This window comes from Physeter macrocephalus, chromosome 16 (genome assembly GCF_002837175.3).
Source record: "Physeter macrocephalus isolate SW-GA chromosome 16, ASM283717v5, whole genome shotgun sequence".
Lineage (NCBI taxonomy): Eukaryota > Metazoa > Chordata > Mammalia > Artiodactyla > Physeteridae > Physeter > Physeter macrocephalus.
Window position 1 is genome coordinate 97,859,656 of NC_041229.1, and position 6,945 is coordinate 97,866,600.

Consider the following 6,945-nt stretch of genomic DNA (forward strand, 5'->3'; position numbering starts at 1 on the left):
GGTATGGGTACTGCAACACACATTCCCTTAACCCACAGAGCATTGTCACTCTTTCCTCTCTTGCTCATCTTGCTAATCAGTTGTGGGAGTCCTTTCCTACCTCAGTATCCTTTCAACACAGTGATTCAGACAGCTGCTATCAGTTGACTGGAATTAACATGTGATAAGTAATCAATTTACCATCTAATTCAAAGAAGTGGAACTCTAATGGTGGAATTGGAGGCATCAGCAAGGAACCAGATGTGTAGGCAGGCTTAACAGGGACAGTTAAGTCATCTCAATAAAATATAATTAATATTGAGCTTAAAGACCAAAATCAAAGCTGATCCAGGGGCTTTCCTGGTGGTGCAGTGGTTAAGAATCCGCCTGCCAATGCAGGGGACACGGGTTCGAGCCCTGGGCCCGGAAGATCCTCCATGCCATGGAGCAACTAAGCCCGTGCGCCACAACTACTGAGACCGTGCTCTAGAGCCCCTGTGTTCCGCAACAAAAGGAGCCATCACAATGAGAAGCCCGCGCACCGCAACGAAGAGTAGCCCACGCTCTCAGCAACTAGAGAAAGCCCACGCGCAGCAACGAAGACCCAATGCAGCAAAACTAAATAAATAAATGTATAAATTAAAAAAAAAAAAGCTGATCCAGTAAACAGTTTTACTTGCATGTACACAAAACCCAGAGCTGCTTTTTCATGTAAAAGTACACAATACAATTAATCTAGCGATTCAGGTTTTTAAGTATAGATTCTGATTTGAATCTAGATTCTTGCAACGTTGCACCCACTTCAAATGCTCCATTCTCATTCTGTCCTTGAAACCTCAGGGCTGTCGCTTCTTTCGTCATGGGTAATGTCTTTGCATCTTCCTCAGCAAAACAATGATGGCAATTAATAACAATTGGGAGATTTTGCCATCTGTTTAATTCTTTTCTCCTTTCATCTCCTCCTGTGAGTTCTCTAACTCTTTCTCCTGTTCTGTTCCTTCAAAGAGTAAAAAGCTTCAAACCATAAAAATAGAGTTTTAAGAAGTATTACCCCTTCCTCATTTTGTCTGCCAAATTTCAATTTGATGCAGGTGCTGACAGATGTTTATAGGCAAATAGGTCATTTCCATATCGCAAAGCAAGGATGCTCACTGACCTAGCAAGTGTTAGGACTTTGATTAGAGGCTCCAGTTTGAGGTCAGAGACCAATGCTTTTCTAAATCCCAGACTATAGTTTCGTTTTAGCTAGCTTTTGTCATCGCCCAAATCCTGCAAAAATGTCTGGAAATTAAATAAGAATGTACGACTATAATCTTGGGCCTGGCAAAGCTTCTATAGGCAACCACAGGCCCGCACCCAGTGATTGTTTATACTCCTCTTGCATCCTCTAGGATCCTGCTTACGCATCAGTTTCTGTTGAGTAACGGTGTGCAGAGCCAAGTCAGGAACACTAATGTTCCTTGTCTGCCTTCTTGGGCTGGTCCTGACGCTGGCCCCTGACAATGCCAGGCTCGGGAACTATTTGTTTCTGAACTCCAGCCAAGAAGTCTAACAATTCTCTCCCTTCCTCTCCATCGCCCTCTTCTTCCTTACCAATGCCAAGTCTGGGATTTTTCCTTGTCTAGAGACTATACAGGCAAGGAAATGAACTTTCTTGGGATATGACAGACCACTTAACAGAAAATGTGCCCTTTGTTCTCATTCAACTGCCTTTTCCTTAAATGACATTTCTAAGGCTTCTGCAGATATATCCGCGTTTAGCTACTTAATTTCTACAAGGTCCCTGTCAGAGGCTAAGAAGTAGGTGTTGGAATTCTAATTTTTCTGATAGGGAAGCAATAGCTCAGAAAGGAAAACCGATATACCCAAGAATTTAGTCAAGCAGTTCTATTAGTTGTGTCTGAATCCATTCTTTAAATTTACTTAAAAATCCTTATAGCTGCTAGCGACCACGTCCAAGACAAAGGAAGCAAACACTTACATTTACTTACAAAAAATAGACACAGGTCTGAGTGTTGATTGCTAATTCCACCATGAGTCAGAAAATTTTATTTCATTTAGACACACCCAGGGACAGCCTAGCACAGATAAGAGTCCACAGGGATATGGGTTCTACTTCCCACTGTTGTTTTTTTTTCCTCTCATTTTTTGGCTGCACCGTGCAGCATGTGGGATCTTAGTTCTCCAACCAGGGATCGAATCCACACCCCCTGCATTGGAAGGGTGGAGTCTTAACCACTGGACCACCAGGGAAGTCCCTCTACTTCCCACTGTTCACTAGCCACTTGACCTTGGGCAAGTCGCTTCAGTTCTCTGGGCTTCAGTTTACTCATCTGTAAAACAGGGCAGTTGGGTTTCATGATCCCTTTGGTTTTCTTCCAGCTTCAGAAGTCTGCACGTAGGAAAAAGCTGAAATAAAGACATAAGGCTAAAACATGTTCAAGAAGTCAGCAAAACATCTATATATAAAAAGAATAATTTTAAAAGAATAATCTCTGGTAAATAAAAATATCTATACATTTTGACTTGGCAATTTCACTCTGGGCACTTTATCCTAAGGAAACAATCAGAGATGTGCTTCAAGATACAAGAATGACTGTCACAAAGTCTTTTTTTTTTTTTTTTTTAATAAACTTTTAATTTTAGGATAGCTTCAGACTTACAGAGAAGTTCCAAAGATAGTGCAAAGAGTTCCCATATACTCCATCTACCCTCCCTCCCCATTTCCTTTACTATTAACAACTTATATTAGTAGGATATGTTTATCATAACTAATGAACTAGTATTGATACATTATTATTAACTAAAATCCATACTTTAATCATATTTCCCTACTTTTACCTAATGTCTTTTTTCTGTTCCAGGATTCTATCCAGAACACCACATTACATTTAGTTGTCATGTCTCCCTAGGTTCTTTAAGCTGGTGAGAGATTCTCAGATTTTCCTTATTTCTGATGACCTTGATAGTCTTGAGGAGCTCTGGTCAGGTGTTTTGTAGAATGCCTCTTGATTTGGGTTGGTTTGATTTTTTAAAAAAATCATGAATAGACTGATGTTATTGGTTCCTGGGAGGAAGACCACAGAGTTAAGGTGCCATTCTTGTTACATCATATCAGGGGTCCCAGCTGTCTACATAATTTTCACCAATGATGTTAATCACATAGTGGAGGTAGCGTTTGCCAGGTTTCATCATGCTTTTTTTTTTTTTTTTTTTTGGACACCCCTCGCAGCTTGCAGGATCTTAGTTCTCCGACCAGGGATTGAACCTGGGCCCTCGGCAGTGAAAGCACGGAATCCTAACCACTGGACTGCCAGGTAATTCCCTCACCATGCTATTTTTTTTGCTGTACGTGGGCCTGTCACTGTTGTGGCCTCTCCCGTTGCGGAGCACAGGCTCCGGACACACAGGCTCAGCGGCCATGGCTCATGGGCCCAGCCACTCTGCGGCATGTGGGATCCTCCCGGACAGGGGCACGAACCCATGTCCCCTGCATCGGCAGGCAGACTCTCAACCACTGCGCCACCAGGGAAGCCCCATGCTATTTTTTAACAATAAAACTTTTCAAGCTAGATGTCAATAATAGGACGGTAGACTTCATGAGGTCAGGGAGTTTGCCTGTTTCACTCACCACAATGCACCTAGTGCCAAGAACAGTTCTGACACATAATAGGTGTTCAATGAATTGAATTTGTTGAATGAAAAAGAGATCAATTTATATAAATTAATGTATGCAATATGATAGAATACTAGCAGTCATCATAAATATTTGGTGATATGGAAAAATGCTAATGATAAATTCAGTGCACAAAACATATTAAAAAACAGTTTCTATACATCCTATTTTCAATAAAGTGTGTGTGTGCACGTGTGTGTGCATGTGTAGGAAAAAGACTAGAAGACTCTCATCAAAATTTTAACAGGGGTCATTGGTTATTGCTGGGTGGAAGGACGGGGGATTTAAATTTTCTTCCTTGTTCAATATTTTCAAAATTTTTAACAATAAAAATGAATTACTTTGGAAATCAGAAAGAAAAATACAATAAATATGGAGAGAAGTTTTAACCTTCAAAAAGATTCTGGAGCAAGGAAGACAGATGTTCCAATACAATGCCCAGCAACCACATTATTTAGCCATGTATTAGTATCTGTGAAGGAACTGAAATCAGTGGTGCAGTGCATAGAGGGTGTTGTCCTCAAAATTCTGCAGTTTCTAGGAAACAGGGTACACTAGGCACCATCTGTTTCTGATTTAGGGCATTAGAGTTGCAAGATCATGAGCTGTATCTTTGTTACTCTCATAACAAATTGTTTAAAGTTAAAAAAAAGGAAAAAAAAAGGAAGAGTAAAGAGCAAAACCAAATGCACAGGATGCCAGAGTGAATGGCATTATTGTATCGTTCGCTTTCTCCTCCCTGGGGCTTTGCATTTTAAAAACACATGTTGTGGTTTTTCTATGATTATCTTCCCACTTCCTGTGTTGTATCTGCCTTACTGTAAATATCCTTTTGTATAGTCATGCTTTTCTTGTATCTTGCATGTGTGCCTTTCTTCATATTCACTAACTTTCTCCAGACTTCTACTGTATATATTTTTTCTAACTTGTTTGAGTGCAGTGGTATTTTTATTCTCTAACAAGATTTTTAGGACCCTGGTTTCAAATCCTAGTCCCATCTTTTATAAGCTGTGTGATCTGGGGAAAGTCGCTTAACCTCTCTGAGTTTCCCCCCTTGGATACTGGAGGACAATATTATATACCTACTGGGAGTGTTGCAAGGATTGGATGAGATTTAATGTAAATATGTAGAGGATCTATCCTAGTGCTAGTCGCAAACAGGGCACTTAACCGTTCGTTATCTATATTACTTCCTTTTCCCCTTCCATGAACGCTCTGTACTGTGTCTCTCGCCATCTTTCTAAAATGCCAACACATGTTAAAGGATCAAGTCCAAACTTAGGCTTTCAGGGTCCTCTTCAAATGAGGCCCAACCCATCTCACTGGTCTCACTGTCTTCCAGGCACATTCTATATACACATTACACTCCAGGCACACCAAATCACTGGCTGTTGCCTAAGTACACGTTACTCTGTCTTTTGTGCATGCCTTTACGCATGCTGTTTTCTGTGCCTGGAAGTCTTTTGTGCTCCTACCTGACAAATTTCTTTGTGAAGCCTCTCTGACAGCTTGAGGCCCCTACGCTCCCTTCTGACCACAGTAATTTGGTCAGACTTTCATTAATGCAATTCCTTATTCAGGTGTCGTATCAGTCACTCATTTACTTAACAAAGAGTTATCCAGCCCCTACTATGTGCCGGGCACTGAGAATGCAACCTCTAGTTAAATTATAGATTCCATAATGACAGGAGTCTTGTCTTATTTCTCCCTCCCCAGTGCTTAGCACAGGAGAAAAGCAAACAATGTTTTTTTGTTCAACATTGAATAAAATTAGAACATTTCGTTTTCAATAATCAAATTGAAAATCGTAATGCTACCAAGTACTTCCTCGTTTGCCTTTTAAAGGCAAAGATAAAAGACACATATTTTCTTTTACATGTAACATATTGTTATGCTTATTAACAATTCCAGGGGGCTCAGAAATATTCCTTTGCTTTGAATGTTCTCCATCTGGAAGGGTTTAGCTAATTAAACCAAAGACTGCAGATGAGTTGGCCCCATTTATCTTCAAGGGATGAAATCTTTTTCTCTCCAGAGATTCCTCAGACAAATATCAAGGGTCAATGTTATTTTTAGTAACATATAGTTTTGAAAGTCTTAAAATTTTATTTTCAATTTCTAAATTTGGTAACACATACTTTAAAAAATCTTTTCATCAAAAAAAAAAAAGTTAAATTTACTAGTGAACCTTAGCCTATACAGGAGCATTTGTATCAACTCTAGATTATGTTGAATTGCCATACTGGAAGTTAAGTTAGCCATTAATCTATAAAAAAGAAGTTAGAAAAATATGCTTTCTCTTTCCTTTTTTTGGTAAATGCAGGATTCCTGTTGGTGATGATATTCTGTGCAGATTGAATGGTGATTCAGAGAAAGCTATTATTATCCTTCATTTTGAGGGATTTTCAATTTTGATGATTATTTGTCACTGTTTCTAAGTTTTCATTCTTGCCCCTACCCTCTCCCCTTCTCCATCCTCTCCTAATGTACAGAAACATATGGGCGTTGCTTTCTTGGATTAATGTGGATCCCCCTTGTACACTCCACAGGACAATTATGAAAATTCATGTGAAAATTACATGCTGATTTCTTTGAGGCTCAGAGTGAAAACACTTTATAATTTCACACTAACAACAATGAAGAAATGACCACAAAAGCTGAGTTTTATTGACATAAATTCAAAAATTTTTTTCTGCAGTTGGAAATAATTTGTCCATCTCCTGGGTTATATCATGAGATTTAAACTGAAGGGCCCTGATAGGAAAGAGCTACCTCATTTTTAGTGAAAAAGATGTTATGCAAACTTTGATAGCGCATGAAGCAAATTTCACGGCTAATACTGCCATCTTTGCTAGGCAGTGTCAGCATGCACAATGGATTCAACTGAATTTCATATAAACTAAAAGTCAATAAAGAAAGTCAGTATGGGGCCAAAGAACCCACTGAAGTTCTTCCGGCCCTATGTGGGCGAGGCCCTCTTTTGCATCCCTGCCTGGGGCTGTCCCCCAGCCTTTCTCAAGACTCTGACCTCCTCCTTTTCCATTTTTCTTCTTGGGGGACAGAAGGGCCCAACAAAGCCAAGGACGGGGGTAAGGGTTGGCGGTGGAATTCAGATCACTGGGTTTAACGAAACAAACAGGTTCTGTGGTCATCACAGCCCCAAACAATAGATTTGATCAAATCCTTAGCTCCTGAGTGGTCTTTGGCATTTTACAGTGCCCCAGAAGTCCGAGGGCTGTCACCAGGCACTTTTTTTTTTTTTTTTTTTTTTTTTTTTTTTTTTTTTCGGT

At 39.9% G+C, this 6,945-nt stretch overlaps 1 pseudogene; it reads left to right on the forward strand.

The window, feature by feature from the left end:
• Positions 1-6,579: 6,579 nt before the first annotated feature.
• The window catches only part of LOC102995177 (glutathione peroxidase 1-like), a 6,385-nt pseudogene continuing 6,019 nt past the window's right edge, over positions 6,580-6,945 (forward strand).